The sequence below is a fragment of the Oncorhynchus tshawytscha genome, linkage group LG25, assembly GCF_018296145.1.
Source record: "Oncorhynchus tshawytscha isolate Ot180627B linkage group LG25, Otsh_v2.0, whole genome shotgun sequence".
Lineage (NCBI taxonomy): Eukaryota > Metazoa > Chordata > Actinopteri > Salmoniformes > Salmonidae > Oncorhynchus > Oncorhynchus tshawytscha.
In genome coordinates, this window is record NC_056453.1 from 8003192 (window position 1) to 8020094 (window position 16903).

The following is a 16903-nucleotide window of genomic DNA, read 5'->3' on the forward strand; positions in this document are numbered from 1 at the left end:
TTCCACACCGATCTCGGAAAAACCATTTCTGTATGAACTTTGTCTTGTGAACAGGGGCACTGTCATGCTGAGACAGGCAAGGGCCCCCAGACTGTTTCCACAAAGTTGGCAGCACAGAATCGTCTAGAATATAATTGTATGCTATAGCGTTAAGATTTCCCTTCACTGGAACTAAGCGGTCTATCCCGCACCGCTCCGGCGCTCCATGTCCATTCCAACCACTCTGCTAAAATCAGCTCCACGCTCACAGGAAAAAAAACTGCCGCTCCAAGTTCGCTCCATTCATTAAAATCACAACCAACACCCATCTATTTTTGTGACGACCTGGACCTACCGTTTGGTTTTGAAGCATTGAAACCAAACCATTTGAATAAATATGAGATGAATGTAACAAGCACACATCATTTCAAATAGGCTAGGCTACTTGTAATTTTAAACATTATTATAGACACTCTAAATAGGTCAGTAGCCAGACAGGGAAGCTAAAAAAAAACTAAAATGAATTATTTTGGCTATATTATTTCAATTATTTCAAGGTTATAGCCTACAAAGAAATACATTGTGAAGCATTTGCGAGTGCGACACAATAGGCAGGTAGGGACATAAAGCGCTCAACATTTAAACAACACTTTATTATATGCAAATTCTAGACTATAATGGTTTAATATATCGGCTTTGACTTACTTAGAATTAAATATTAATTAAACTAAAAATTACTTAGTGACTTTGAATACATTTTTTAAATACATTTTTAGAAACATGAGTTTGGCCAGTTTGTGGTTTCAGGCTCATGCGATGGTGCCTGGAGAGCAGGCCAGCAGCTGAGAATATTCTCTACACACTTTCAGAGCCACTAAGGACGCTAAAGACCCCTTTGGCCACTCTTGCCAGGCTGGGCAGAGATGCAGAGTTGTTTGTAAAAAATCTGTAGGTAGGCCTAAATGTTTATAGGCAAAATAACTCAATCTAAATGGAAAGCTCCTTGAACATGGGAATATGCCAGGCCTATTGGGCCAAAATCAATGATGCCCTATTGTAGTGTATGTTTATTTGTGCCAACCGTCAGTGGAAGTGTTTTAACACTGTGACATGAAAGAACTGCATTGTTAAGAAGTTACTGTGCATTTCACAGTAACTTTATGGAAGTTAGTTGCCTGGAAGTTGCTGTGACTTTTGTGTTACTTGTCAACCAGCTGTCAATAAGTTATGGTACAATTCACAGTCTCTTAATAGCCAGTAACTGCCAGTAACATACTGGCAACTTAAGTGTCAGTAAGTTATTGTAAAATGCACAGTAACATACTTGCAACTAGCTGCAGTAGCTCACTGTACCTTCAAATACCTTTTCTGATTTCAAGAAAGCTTATGACATTAGGTGGCAACTGTTAAGCTTTATTTGTGGTGAGCACACTTGGGACCCAGCCTCACCTGGCCTCAACCTCTATATTGGCAGCAAAATTACCTTCCTGCCACACCATCAGGTCAGTGAGTGTGACAGAGATCAGCCACAGTAAGTTATGGTGAAGTTTACAATAACTACCTGCAGAAAGTTGACAGTAAGTTTTCTGGACCTCACTAGTGTTACTCCCATTTACTAACTGCTATTACGTTACTGGACAATGCACAGTAACCTCTTAACAGTGCAGCACTTGGTCATTCCAAGCTCTTACAAAGATTGTAAAACTGGCATTGGACAAATGAGGTGTTTAACCTTAATCAAGATAAGCATAAAACCACTTAAACTGGTACAACACTTCCACTAACGGTTGGCACAAATGCCACATATTGTTGTCCATGCCCCCAAATATGCTAATGAGCCCCTGCCAGCACATTGCCCCCACCTACATTTAAAAGTGTAGCGAAAGTAAGGTAAACAACAACAAGTCATTCTACAACAATAAAAAATAAAACACTTTTTTTACTGCAACAGTAACCAGTAATTTACTGTCAAATGATTGTGTGTTCCATAAGCACATCTGAATTATCCTATAAGTATAACTGTAGAACCTGTCATTTGTTCGACCTGGAACCAGAGGGTTCTTCATAAGAAGGCTCTAAATGGAGATCAAAAGGGTTCCCCTACCTACAGGGACAAATAAAAGGGTTCTATGTGGCACCTAAAAGGGTTGCTCCATAGGGACAAATGAGCAAATGTCTATTGGTTCTAATCTTTTAACAATCTTTATCACACCCACAAATCAAGGGGTGTAGTGGGAAATTCAGGTTGCTGGCAACCAAGAAGTTGTGTGTACAAATCCCACATGAGGTTGACTTCAGCATGCTCAATTGCAGTTAATTTAAAAAATATATATTCAATGTCTGTATTTTGCAATTCCATTGATTGATTGATTGATTGATTGATTAATACATTATTTTTCTCATGCTTCACAAAGATAAATAACATAAATGTTTCTAAACGCACCCATTACTGAAATGGTTATTCCCATTTACATTGATTAGGTACTCTCATTTATTCATAATTCTAACCCTGACAGTCATTCTGAAAGCAGATTATGGGAAACCACTCTGGCTGGATTCCAATAGGAATTAAACATCACTTTGCAAGCTAGCATAATGTGAATTGATGTTAGTTTTGCTTTAGTTTATCCTGGTCACTAGTGTCTAAAACCAAAAGGAAGGCTGGTCACCAACAAAAAACACAATGAAGCCTGGTCACCAGCGAAAAAAACAACAAAGGCTGGTCACCAGTGAAATCACAGCGAAAGCCGATCACCGGTGAAAACTCCACGAAGGCTTGTCACCAGCGAAAACACAACAAATGCTGGTTTACTAGCAGCAAGAATATGCTGTTCAGACCAGCTTGGCCAGCTAGACCAGGGTTTTCCCAAACTCCATCCTGGCCCTACCCCAACATTTTGACCAGGATCCGATTAGCAATGATCAGCATTTTAGCCCACCGCTCTCTATATATCCCTACTTCTGTTTTTCTCCTTCTACTCTATTCTCTCCCTACTTCCCTCTCTCTTTCATCTTCTCTCTATTACAAAACATATCATAGCCTGTGTGGAGACAAAGGCAGTGACCCCAGCGGGCCAATATTCTGCCAGCAAAGATAAAGGGTACCCAGCTAACAATCAGGAATCCCTCTTCCTGGGGGCTGGAACTGATTGAATCGGCCCGGAATCGGGTGTCGGACTCGGCCCGGAATCAAGTGAATGACTGCCCAGAATCGGCCCAAGTACATAGGGCCGTTTCCGTCTACCGGAATTCAGCCGACTTTGCCGGCATCTTCCCAGAATCACCCCAGAAGCGGCCCAATGCAAATTTTAAATAAATGTATAAAAAATTACCCGATGTAGTCATTTTAAATATGACTTTTATACATTGTATACAAACAAAATATACCCATCCACAAAAAAAAAATGATGTCTGTGGAAACACCTGGTGATCGTGTCAGCGTGCATGGGCCTGGCCCGCCACGGGAGTCGATACAGCACGATGGGACAAGGACATCCCTTCTGGCCAAACCCTCCCCTAACTCGGACGATGCTGTGCCAATTGTGCGTCGCCTCATGCATGTCCCGAACCAGCATTTGTAACAACGCAGTTTGCACAATGATGCAGTGTCGTAGACCGCTGCGCCACTCAGGAGGCTCCATCCACAAAGTTTTTAATGCTTATCAATTGCCTTACAGAAAGTATCAAAACAGTAAAATACTACACATGACTCGTAAAGAATTTAATTTAAATGTTAATTGTATTTTTTGGTCACAGAAACAATGAGAAAAATAAATAATTCAATGTTAATTACATAAAGCAGCCCGTGCCAGAGAGTAGCCTCAATCAGCCCGAGCCCTAAGTAATACATTTGGGCCAGATAACTCACACCGAAGTCTGCCCGAGCTCAATCCCCGCATTCTAGCCATAAGTAATACTGCCAAAGGCGGTCACATGGCGGGCCACATGACATCGGCCGAGTCTGACTCTCAGCCGAGTGCCCCGACTCTCAGAATGAATCGGCCCAGATCCACTGTGCTAGCTGGATAGGGCTTGCCACGGGCAGCCGCCCTGACACAGTGCTCCTCCATCAGAGCGCTTGCTTCAGATGAGTCTCTGTTATGACTTATTCATTCTGGAAGGGAGTGGCCTCACCTTTCCTTCATTCTCTGTGTTGCTACTCTTAATAAGAACCAACCCTACTGCTTGTGCAAACTGTTTTGGTAACTGCATACAGGCTACTTCACTGGCTAGCATGTATCTATAGGTTCTTTGTTGTGTAACAGAGCTATGTAGGAACTTGTCATTTGGTTGAAACTAACATTAGTTTACACAATTATTGTTTGCTCTGTGTATTTGTGTGTGTTTGGTGTGCTAGTTGGCTTGCTAGCAATGTTTTGAGGGAAACGGGCTAGGTTCCTGTGCAATCAAGAGGGGATGGGGGAGAAAATTAGATGTGCAGTTGCTTCAATAAGGGTGTTGCAGTACCCAGAAGAGATGACATCAAACTCCTACAGTGATAAAAAGGTGAGATCGCTCAGATTCTCTCTTAAATAGGTAGTTAGATGTCAATGTCAAACCAATGCAATGATAGACATTTAATGGCTTGGTCTGAGCTGCTTTTCCTGACAATGTCCATCTGATATAGCTAGCTAGTTGTTGTTCTAGTACAATGTCCATTAAATGTTTAAGCCACGACATCATGATCATGTAGTCATGCATCTGCAGACCAGCAAGGAGGAGAAAAGCCTGCTTTGGGTGAGCTAGCTAGAACAACATCAACTAGCTAGCTATAATATCAGATAGACATTTTCTAGGAAAAACATGGACAGAGCTAGCTATCTGTCGTAAAACAAATTGAAACCACCACATACACATCTGTATCTGCGTTACATTCCATATTATGTTTTAATCTGTTTGTACTGTATTGCTATCTGTCTCTAGTTGTACAAATCATCGGCATGAAGAATACTGAATTCTGTTGAATTGTCAAGTGGACTGAATTCTCATTCAAATAATGTTGTGGCTCTCTTTTAGATCTGCCAAGCACAACTCTGCCTCTGCCTCTGCTAGCCACACAACCACTGCCTCAGAGTAGTTGGGTAAGCTCTTTCCGAGATGTCCCTGTCATTGAACGGGGCCACAGTGTCTCGCAACCCTCCAGTCTCAGTCCCCAGTAATTATTCTGCAGTGAATTATGTGTCGGGGGGCTAGGATCAGATTAGGGATCAGTTTAGCCTTTTAGATCATAATAAATGAAATTATATTGACTGGTGGGACCTGACCCTAGATCAGCAAAATCTTTAAACATGTCTAGACTTTGAGGGTGCCGTGGTTGCTAATTTTTCCTTTGAGATATTCACTGTCCCACCCTCCCCGACCCCTTTTCTCTCCCTCCTTCTCAGGATCTTGTTTGCAGACCTCTTCCTGGTTAACCTGATCCTGTGGGTGGAGGGCTTCTTGGCAGCCATCCCCTTCGGCATGCTGGTGGCCATCTTGGATTTGTAGTATGGCATCTCCGTGCCCCTTACCTCCGTGCCCTTTGCCTACTTCAGCTTCAATAAGCCTGTGAGTTTCTCATATCAATCATACTGTCTGTATGAATAACTCGTTCATGTCATCTTACATCCTGTGCATTTCCCCCCGTGTTTGCAACCTCTTTCACACTGACATAACAATCAAAGAAAACATGGCACGCTAACAAGGGTCTAACAATGCCTTGACGAGTTTCTATGCTACTCTCTATGCTCCAGGTGATTGCGCAGCCAGTGCGAACTAAGAAGATCACTCAACAGATCCATGAACATATCTTCTTCACCAAGCCCATGCCTGGAATCATCATGGGAGGCATCCACCCTTTCGGCTGCATCTTCATCCAGCTCTTCTGGGTTCCTGTTCCTGGTGTTCATCATTTTCCTCATCACCTGGTCCAGGGCCACCATCCTGCTACTTCCACTTGTGTGAAGAGGTGGGTGGAGCCATGGATCTGGTTATCACAATAATGACATACTGTGCTCTCTCTCTTTGCATGTAAATGCATTGTGTAATATTTGTAAAAATGAATTTCCAACATTTCCAGTTGACCAGATTACGTGTGCCGTTATGTTAAGATACCAAGTGTGAAGTCTTCGTGTCAACAGTAAATCTATTTCAGTTTAGAAAACATTCTTTATCGTGCAAATGTTTCTTTCTCATATCACTCAATTTATCTCTGCTCATCGATCCACGCACTTAGACCTCACTAGTGTCAAAAATGAGTATTGAGCCTAACCTAAAGAGTGTGTTGTGTTTTGTATAGAACTCCCTGGTGGTTGCATTCTTTCCTGACCAGTCTCTTCATGGCAGTCTACCTGTTTGTCTACAACGTGCACTACTTCTTCACCAAGCTGCAGATCATTAGTGTGGCCATTACCATCCTCTACTTCACCATGATCATGGTGCTCAAATTATTCCTCTTCACAAGGGAGTCGACGACAGAGCCACACTATGGAAGGCTAGACTCTGTAAAAAGGTTTTTGTAGAGGAGCTCAAACAAATGGGGTATCTCCTGATTTTCACTTTAACAAACACAGTGCTGGAGCTTCTGACAGGATTTGGCCGATGAATCGGCTGTTTCCCGCCACCTTTCGCAATAGGAATTCTATCCGCCTTTAATAAATGGAAATTGGTGGTGCTGTGATGGCAAGCCGAGCCAGTTGAAAATATTGATGCCAGAGATATTTTTGATGTCTGTGTGATCCTGAAGTACCTTGGCCCTGTGTTCTTTTTCATTTGTTTTGTGTTTTTATTCATTTATTTCTGCTACCCTCCTACCTGAGCGGCATGAGGCCTGTGTGGCATCTCATTGTTAACATTATCCCAGTGTTGAGATGAAACACCTGTGTGTTGCAAAGCCACATGCTCTCTAAGTCCTCTCTGCTCTACCTTGATGTTTTAATGGGCTGATGTGGCTAAAACTAACACAGAGAACCATTGTACATGTATTTTCTCATCTTTTATGACATTATGTTTACCACTTCAATGCCCTTACGTCTGTAGTTTGAAGCATACTTGCTTCAGTTTATTACATATTCAACAAGAAACATATGACACCACACTTTATGATGTCTGTGATGATACTTGCCATCCAGTTATATTTGTCAGCTATCTCTCCTGGTCAATTAAGTTTTATACGTTTTGGTTTTCAGCACTCAAGTCCACTTTACATCCATACGTAATACAAATCCGTGATTGACGAGTGCTAATTTCACTCAACTTTTAAAAAAGAGGAGACATTTACAGATCAGTGTCTAGCCCAAAACTAATGAGACTGTTTCAGCATGTACAAAGTAACAATACATACATCATCTTAGCAAACATTTAAATTGGCAACATAAAATAATACAAAGTGTCTCGTGACTGAATATATATTTAAGAAACATTTACAAACAATACTTTATACTATAGACCTGCTAAATTACAATAAAAGAACGAAGAAAAAAAATGTTTTACAAGACGCAACAATTGTTCATGAAGCAAATATTGGATGACTTGGTGAAGGACTGGTGAAGAAGATGCCGGTTTTCCTTCCCCCCCCTTCATCCGTGGTGCTCGTTCAACATAGCATCAGGAGAGTCCTGTGAACATCAACAGTCATGAACATGTCATTCTGAAAAGCACTTTGCAACTTTTGAAAAGCAACTTTGACAGATTGGTATAATGTGAAATCTGATGGGCGACAGCATCACCCCATGTTTAAAGATTTTTTCAGTCAAGCATGTTGCCATGATGTGTAGAAGATGTTATTGACAAAAGGGAATATTAATCATTAATCAAGGGAATATTAATCATGTGTCAGGTCCCATTAGGCAATATAATTAGATTAATCCATGATCTAAAAGTAAAAATTGATCCTAGATCGGCACTCCTACCCTAAGACGCTTAGTGAATACGGGTCCAGATAAGACAAGTTGCCCCTAGCCCTCAGCACATAAAGCTATTGCAAAATAATTACTTCAGACTGAGACGGGGGGGTTGGGAGACACTGTGGCCCTGTCCAATGTCACCCCGGGACAGGGCGAGCCAGGAAGAAGCTTACCCAACTACTCTGAGACAGCGGTTGTGTGGCTGGCAGAGGCAGAGTTGTGCTTAGCAGATCTAAAAGAGAGCCACAACATTATTTGAATGAGAATTCAGTCCACTTGATTATTATTCAAACAGAATTCAGTATTCTTCATGCTGATGATTTGTACAACTTGAGACAAGTGGCAATAGAGTACAAATAGATTAAAACATAATACGGAATGAAACACAAATACAGATGATGTGTATGTGGTGGTTTCAAATAGTACAATTACTACAGATAGCAACCTCTAGCCATGAACATGTTAGTCTGATATTATAGCTAGCTAGTTGATGTTGTTCTAGCTAGCTCACCCAAAGCAGGCTACATGATCATGATGTTGTGGCTGTTACATTTAACGGACACTAGAACAACAACAACAACAACTAGCCAGCTATATGAGAGAGACATTTTCAGGAAGATTAGATCCTAAAGCAAGCCAATAAAATGTATATAATTGCATTGTTTTGACATTGGCATCTAGCTAGCTCATCTCGCCTGGGCACTGCAGCAGCCAGATGAAGCAACTGCAGATGAAGCAACTGCATCTAATCTTCTTCCTCATCCCTTTTGTCTTGATTCTAGAGGGAGCTAGCCTGTTTTCATCAAAATATTATTAACAAGCTAGCTAACATTAGCCAACTTGAGCAGAGCTGTCAGCTTGCTAACTACCAAAGCCAACCAACTTCATGACTCTCCTGTGAGTATATAAAGATCAGGTTTACAATGCATCAATTTCTACCAGACCCCTCTCACACGCAGATGGGAGAAGGGATTGATGAGGGGGTTTTGTGACACCTCACGCCCAGTCGTAAATTGTATGTAGCATAGGACTTTACCATTTAGTGTTGGTGATTGGAATTCTCTTTGTTACAGAGACTTTTTGCCACCCAAAAACTCGAACGTCCAAAAGTGAAAAATGGAACAATATTCCTTACATCCGAATGTGGGGAATGATGAGACATGGTCTATGAAAAACAAATTTATATTTTCTGATGTCATTAAAAATGGTATTTAATGTTATAACGAAAATATTGTAACTTGAACAGTATTCATACTGTATGTCAGGTTTTCATCCTTTACGTTGTGAGGAAATATCAATGATGATAGTATTTTTGTTAAGATATGAATGTGATTTTAGTTTTCTATGATGATACTTTTGATGATATGATAGTTTTGATGATACTTTGCCCCAGTAAGTAACCACGCCCGAGGGAGCTCAGAGAGCATGTCAGCATGATGGAAACTCACCCTTTTTTACCAGAGTGTATCAAGGATGAGTTGAAAATTAACATATCAGACCAGAAGGACTCAAGGGGCAGCTTAGGTCTACATTGGTTACAACCCTGAAAATCAACACGAGGTGAAGACGACAAAGTAGCCTCTCTAACAATCGATGTTATGGCTGAGTAGCTAGTCTGTTAAAACCTCTTGCTCCTACTTGAGACGCAGACGTCCCATCTAGAGCTCTGGAAATGCAAATGCGCTACGCTAAACGCTAATAGTATTAGTTAAAACGCAAACGTTCATTAAAATACACATGCAGGGTATTGAATTAAAGCTACACTCGTTGTGAATCCAGGCACCAAGTCAGATTTTTTAAATGCTTTTCGGCGAAAGCATGAGAAGCTATTATCTGATAGCATGTAACACCCCAAAAGACCCGCAGGGGATGTAAACAAAATAATTAGCATAGTCGGCGCTACACAAACCGCACAATAAAATATAAAACATACATTACCTTTGACCATCTTCTTTGTTGGCACTCCTTGATGTCCCATAACCAATATTGGGTCTTTTTTTCGATTAAATCGGTCCATATATAGCCTAGATATCGATCTATGAAGACTGTGTGATAAACGGAAAAAAATAGCGTTTCATAACGTAACGTCATTTTTTTAAAGTAAAAAAGTCGACGATAAACTTTCACAAAACACTTCGAAATACTTTTGTAATGCAACTTTAGGTATTAGTACACGTTAATAAGCGATAAAATTCATCAGGAGGCGATGTAAATTCGATAGGTGGTCATCTGGAAAAAATGTCCGGAAAAAACTCAACCAATACATCCAGTTGGAGGTCGGAGGGAATCGGTTCCCTTGGGTCGGTTCGACCAAGAATCAAATCCGAAGCAAATGAGAAGACTCTAGACATCCTGTGGAAGCTGTAGGTACTGCAACCTCGGCCTCATTTAATACGGTTCACCTTTAACAATTCCTGGAAGTGGCGCATGGATATTTTTTTCCATTTTCAGTGATCAGATTTTCCTGCGCTTTTCGATGAAACAGACGCTCTGTTATAGTCACAGCCGTGATTTAACCAGTTTTAGAAACGTGAGAGTGTTTTCTATCCACACATACTAATCATATGCATATACTATATTCCTGGCATGAGTAGCAGGACGCCAAAATGTTGCGTGATTTTTAACAGAATGTTCGAAAAAGTAGGGGGTCGACTTAAGAGGTTTAAGGACCTGTTTCCAACCTATTAAGTTTCTAATCAATAACCTATACCATGTGTATCCTGTGTTTATCATTAAGTTAGTTAGTAAATAAATAATTAAATCAATTTGTGTGGTACGGAATGATAAGTAAAGCTGGGGTTTGTGCAGATGCAAGGAGTTTTTTATTTATTTATTTATCCGTTATTTTACCAGGTAAGTTGACTGAGAACACGTTCTCATTTGCAGCAACGACCTGGGGAATAGTTACAGGGGAGAGGAGGGGGATGAATGAGCCAATTGTAAACTATGCGACGTTCAGAATTATTACACTGATATGAGGTAATGATTAATAAATTACTGTTACCGAGAGTTTCATTTGGGAGATGGTAAATCGTTAAACAACTTCTTCCATCGTGCCCCAAATCCTAATGAGTTAATTGTTACATGATTAATTTAATCGGGTAACAATTAAACCTAGTTAGTTGATTCATAATAGTTATCAGAATAATGTTTAGTCATGTCACGACACCAAACCTATGTGGACACCTACTCGTCCAAAGTCTCATTCCAAAATCATGGGCATTAATATGGAGTTGCTTCCCCTTTTGATTCAATAACAGCCTCCACTCTTCTGGGAAGGCTTTCCACTACATGTTGAAACATTGCTGCGGGGACTTGCTTCCATTCAGCCACAAGAGCATTAGTGAGGTCGGGCACTGATGTCGGGCAATGAGGCCTGGCTTGCAATCGGTCTTCCAATTCATCCCAAAGGTGTTTGATACGGAAACCCATTTCACAAAGCTCCCGACGAACTGTTCTTGCACTGACGTTGCTACCAGAGGCAGTTTGGAACTTGGTAGTGATTGTTACAACCGAGGACAGACGATTTTTACGCGTTAAGCGCTTCAGCACCCGGTGGTCCCATTCTGTGAGCTTGTGTTGCCTACCACGTCGCGGCTTAGGCGTTGTTGTTCCTAGATATTTCCACTTCACAATTAACTTACAGTTAAATGGGGCAGCTTTAGCAGGGCAGAAATTTGATGAACTGACTTGTTGGAAAGGTGGCATCCTATGACGGTGCCACGTTGAAAGTCACTGAGCTCTTCAGTAAGACCATTTTACTGACAATGTTTGTCTATGGGCTGTGTGCTCGATTTCATACACCTGTAAGCAGCCAAATCCCCTAATTTAAAGGAGTGTCCACATACTTTTGTATATTAATTTGAACAAATTTGATCCATATTTAGCACAGTAGAAAGCGTGCTTCCAGACTGAACCCTATAAAACGTGAAAGCATGTTAAAGTTTGACAACACCTAACCCGATTGGTCAGAAGATAAAGCCCTGTTCACCAGAGCTCGTGTTTTTATGTGCTGCCTGCTTACTGAATTTGTTTTACAACTGCAAAACGTTTGACACAGGTTCGTCGCCAAATTAGTGCCAAAACTCTTAGTGCACACATTTGACATCTGCAAGTGTAGTTTTGATTCACAGAAGATTCACCAGTCACAAGTTTAGTAAATGAGTTGCATCCATTGTCAAAGGTAGTTGCATGCTTGTAAATCTTATTGAATTTATTCACATATCAACTTACCTGTTTGCCTGTTTACAAGTGGTTTTGTATTTATTCACACATCATGTTATGCACTTGCAAGTACAAAACTCATATTTTACATGAGCAAATCATACTTGACATGCTTGTATAATTAAGTAATGAATCTACCTCCATATAGAGAACACCTGGTTCAATCTGTGACTGACTGGGAGAGAGTGATGCAAATGAACTGTAGGACAGACCTCTCTCTTTGCCCAGTCAAGGCACTGAGCCCGTCCATGGAGGCGTAATATAATATAATCTGTAAAAAGAAAGAGAGAGGGATAGAGAGAGAGCAGAGGAGTGTGTGTAATAGAGTTAGGGGGAAATTGATAGAGAGCAGTTGTGTGTGTGTGTTGTATGAGAGAGAGAGAGAGAGAGAGAGAGAGAGAGAGAAAAATAGTGTGGGAGATAGAGAGTGTGAGGGAGTATGTGTTGTGAGAGAGAGTTTGCTTTAGGCCCTTATTCACGTTGGGGATTCACAGTGTTCTTTTTGTATCTCTGAAAAACCAGGTTACCCACTTGCCTGTCACTTGGTGCTGTGCTGGACTGCCTAAATTCCCCCAGGTGGCCCTAAAAATAGCCACTAATGCTGTCAGAATGCCCCTCCAGCTGCGTTCAGCTGGAAAACCTCTTTCCTTCTATGGATGGATTCAACGGAGCAACTTAGCCTTCAACTTAGCCTTCAGTGGACTCTTCAACATTAGCAGTGCTGTGACAGCTATTGTGAACAGTCCTAATACTAATGCCACCAAAGCATCAGAGCCCTGCATATGGAATAATCCATGAGGAAGGGCAAAATAGTCTGACAGTTTAACAACACAGCGATACATATCAAAGAACAAGAAACGGTCTCTCTCTAAATGAGGCTCAACTAATACTCCGGGCATTGAATCAACTCACAGAAGCCGAACAGTATTTAAATCTGTGAGGAAATCATTTGTGGTTGTAACAGGGCCCATACATTTCTTATAAATATCTTCCAAAAGAGGCTTGCTGAGGAGAAAGTCGTGTGCTAGCTGCTAAGATGTTCTGCTGGTGTCTGGAGAGAAAAGAGGAACCAAGTGGTTAGAGCGTTGGGCCAGCAACCGAAAGGTTGCTAGAACGAATCCCCGAGCTGACAAGGTAAAAATCTGTCATTCTGCCCCTGAACACGGCAGTTAACCCACTGTTCCCCAGTAGGCTGTCATTGTAAATAAGAATTTGCTCTTAACTTACTTGCCTAGTTAAATAAAAAGTGGAAGCTGTGGCTTGTCTTAAAATGTAATTTGTTGTAGTGTTTTGTCAAACGGAGAGTCGAAACTGTCCTCTCTCTCTTTGTGCCTCCTAGCTGTGTTAGTGTTTGTTCTTCTTAACAAAAGACCCAGGGGCAGTTTTGATCACATTGGTTGAGGTTAAGTGGAGTAAAAATATCTGATTCTGGATACATTTTTAACGGTTCTTTCCTGCAGTGAAGTATGACCACTGTCCATGGACCTGAATCTATGTGATTGTGCTTACGTGAAAGAAACAAATGACTCATATTTAGGTGATTATGCTGTTTCCCTAAATACTCGTCCAGAGGGTTATACAACAAAGCAAGTTAGATCTACTCAGCTAGCTAGCTTCAGTTAGCTTCCCAATTCCAGCTCAGGCTTCATCCGTTATTACGACGGTGGATATTGCTTGCCTGCCTGCTGCTAACTCTAGCAGGTTTGTGACTGCGCATGCATGTCTCACATAGCTAGTCGAACGCCCAACTCTTCATTGAGACAACCCTGAAACAGAGAAAATGTATCTTGGTAATTCAGCCGGCTATCGTGTGAAGTGCCGTCTTTGTATAACTTTGGTTCGCTTTGGTTTGGTCATCAATGCACAAGCATCTTTTTCCCACTCCTATCAATAAAATTATTTAATTAACTCATAAAAAAGTTTTACTGTGGGTGAAGTTTCAAATGCATTTGTCACGATTAAATATTCAAACATAAAAAATGTAGCGCACAAAAACACTTTTGATTTATAAAATGTTTATTCAGTTGTCTTCCCCAAATGAAGTAGATGATTTGCGAGTGGGAGTGAATTTGATTTCATTGGTCCCCGACTCAGACACTCAGATCTTGAGTTTAGCTCAGAGTTAACCAGAGTTACCTTGCTAACTCTTCAAACTACCTTCGTAGTATCGGGCTCAGGACCTGCTTTGTGATTTTACTCTTAAAGGGACAATTTGTGACTGCGCTCCTCAAATCGGTCTTACGTGGCAAAATTAGAAATGGTGTTTTTTACATTGGATAAAAGTAGAGACTCAGAGATTTAAAAAAATGGTATATCATACACTGCAATTGAGGAACAATGGGAAAGTAATTCTGCTTTGAAAGTTGATCAACTTGTAAACTCACTTTTGAGAAAAGGGCCTTTGGAAGTTTTGGTACCCACTGGAGTGCTCCCCTTTGTCAACACCCATTCAGCATTGTTCATACTCTCTTAAGCCAGCTCCATCTATCTCTTAAATGATTCCCATGTGAGGTCATGTGCTAAACAGTGAGTAGTGTAGTAAAGATTAAGACAAAAAGTGGTAGTAGCCTACAATAAGGAACAATTCCAGGTAAACAGTGTCCAGATATTTTTTAAATAAATATCAGACACGTACCCAGACAAACTTGTCTAAATTGATGGGTCAGGTGAAATAAATGCAATATCCCCCAGCCACAGTGGTGGAAAAAGTACTAAATTGTCATAGAGTAAAAGTATAAATCATTTCAAATTCCTTATATTAAACCAGACTAACCCTAACCTAAACCAGACACTCTAATACTAAGACATAATTTACAAACTAAGCATTTGTGTTTAGTGAGTCGGCCAGATCAGAGGCAGTAGGGGCCAGATCAGAGGCAGTAGGGATGACCAGGAATGTTCTCTGTTTAGGGTGACCAGGAATGTTCTCTGTTTAGTGAGCCAGATCAGAGGCAGTAGGGATGACCAGGAATGTTCTCTGTTTAGTGAGTCGGCCAGATCAGAGGCAGTAGGGATGACCAGGAATGTTCTCTGTTTAGTGAGTACACCAGATCAGAGGCAGTAGGGATGACCAGGAATGTTCTCTGTTTAGTGAGTACACCAGATCAGAGGCAGTAGGGATGACCAGGAATGTTCTCTGTTTAGTGAGTACACCAGATCAGAGGCAGTAGGGATGACCAGGAATGTTCTCTGTTTTTACGGCCAGATCAGAGGCAGTAGGGATGACCAGGAATGTTCTCTGTTTAGTGAGTACACCAGATCAGAGGCAGTAGGGATGACCAGGAATGTTCTCTGTTTAGTGAGTACACCAGATCAGAGGCAGTAGGGATGACCAGGAATGTTCTCTGTTTAGTGAGTCCAGATCAGAGGCAGTAGGGATGACCAGGAATGTTCTCTGTTTAGTGGTACACCAGATCAGAGGCAGTAGGGATGACCAGGAATGTTCTCTGTTTAGTGAGTACACCAGATCAGAGGCAGTAGGGATGACCAGGAATGTTCTCTGTTTAGTGAGTACACCAGATCAGAGGCAGTAGGGATGACCAGGAATGGATGACCAGAGGAATGTTCTCTGTTTAGTGAGTACACCAGATCAGAGGCAGTAGGGATGACCAGGAATGTTCTCTGTTTAGTGAGTACACCAGATCAGAGGCAGTAGGGATGACCAGGAATGTTCTCTGTTTAGTGAGTACACCAGATCAGAGGCAGTAGGGATGACCAGGAATGTTCTCTGTTTAGATCAGATCAGAGGCAGTAGGGATGACCAGGAATGTTCTCTGTTTAGTGAGTCGGCCAGATCAGAGGCAGTAGGGATGACCAGGAATGTTCTCTGTTTAGTGAGTACACCAGATCAGAGGCAGTAGGGATGACCAGGAATGTTCTCTGTTTAGTGAGTACACCAGATCAGAGGCAGTAGGGATGACCAGGAATGTTCTCTGTTTAGTGAGTACACCAGATCAGAGGCAGTAGGGATGACCAGGAATGTTCTCTGTTTAGTGAGTCAGGAACCAGATCAGAGGCAGTAGGGATGACCAGGAATGTTCTCTGTTTTTAGTGTAGGGATGACCAGGAATGTTCTCTGTTTAGTGAGTACACCAGATCAGAGGCAGTAGGGATGACCAGGAATGTTCTCTGTTTAGTGAGTACACCAGATCAGAGGCAGTAGGGATGACCAGGAATGTTCTCTGTTTAGTGAGTACACCAGATCAGAGGCAGTAGGGATGACCAGGAATGTTCTCTGTTTAGTGAGTACACCAGATCAGAGGCAGTAGGGATGACCAGGAATGTTCTCTGTTTAGTGAGTACACCAGATCAGAGGCAGTAGGGATGACCAGGAATGTTCTCTGTTTAGTGAGTCACCAGATCAGAGGCAGTAGGGATGACCAGGAATGTTCTCTGTTTAGTGAGTACACCAGATCAGAGGCAGTAGGGATGACCAGGAATGTTCTCTGTGTTTCAGTGAGTAGGGATGACCAGGAATGTTCTCTGTTTAGTGAGTACACCAGATCAGAGGCAGTAGGGATGACCAGGAATGTTCTCTGTTTAGTGAGTACACCAGATCAGAGGCAGTAGGGATGACCAGGAATGTTCTCTGTTTAGTGAGTACACCAGATCAGAGGCAGTAGGGATGACCAGGAATGTTCTCTGTTGGACAATTTTCCTGCCAAGTACACCAAATGTAATGTTCTCTGTTTAGTGAGTACACCAGATTTGACCAGGAATGTTCTCAAGGAAAATCAGAGGCAGTAGGGATTGAATGTTCTCTGTTTAGTGAGTACATTATTTTCAGATTTGACCAGGAATGTTCTCTGAATGTAGTG

At 41.5% G+C, this 16903-nt stretch overlaps 1 protein-coding gene across 3 annotated transcripts in view; it reads left to right on the forward strand.

The window, feature by feature from the left end:
- Positions 1 to 16903, forward strand: part of LOC112224752 (TANK-binding kinase 1-binding protein 1-like) — a 121440-nt gene that overhangs the window by 13861 nt on the left and 90676 nt on the right. Inside the window, exons 1-5 of one of the 3 annotated variants that reach the window (XR_006079910.1) lie at positions 4280 to 4485; positions 4996 to 5060; positions 5364 to 5526; positions 5712 to 5926; positions 6257 to 6935. The exons of 1 other annotated variant lie outside the window; for it this stretch is intronic. The gene's annotated coding sequence lies outside the window, so the exon portion shown is untranslated. Of the gene's footprint in view, positions 1 to 4279; positions 4486 to 4995; positions 5061 to 5363; positions 5527 to 5711; positions 5927 to 6256; positions 6936 to 16903 lie in introns of those variants that run through there. One more of the 3 variants, XR_006079909.1, reaches the window with a different exon arrangement.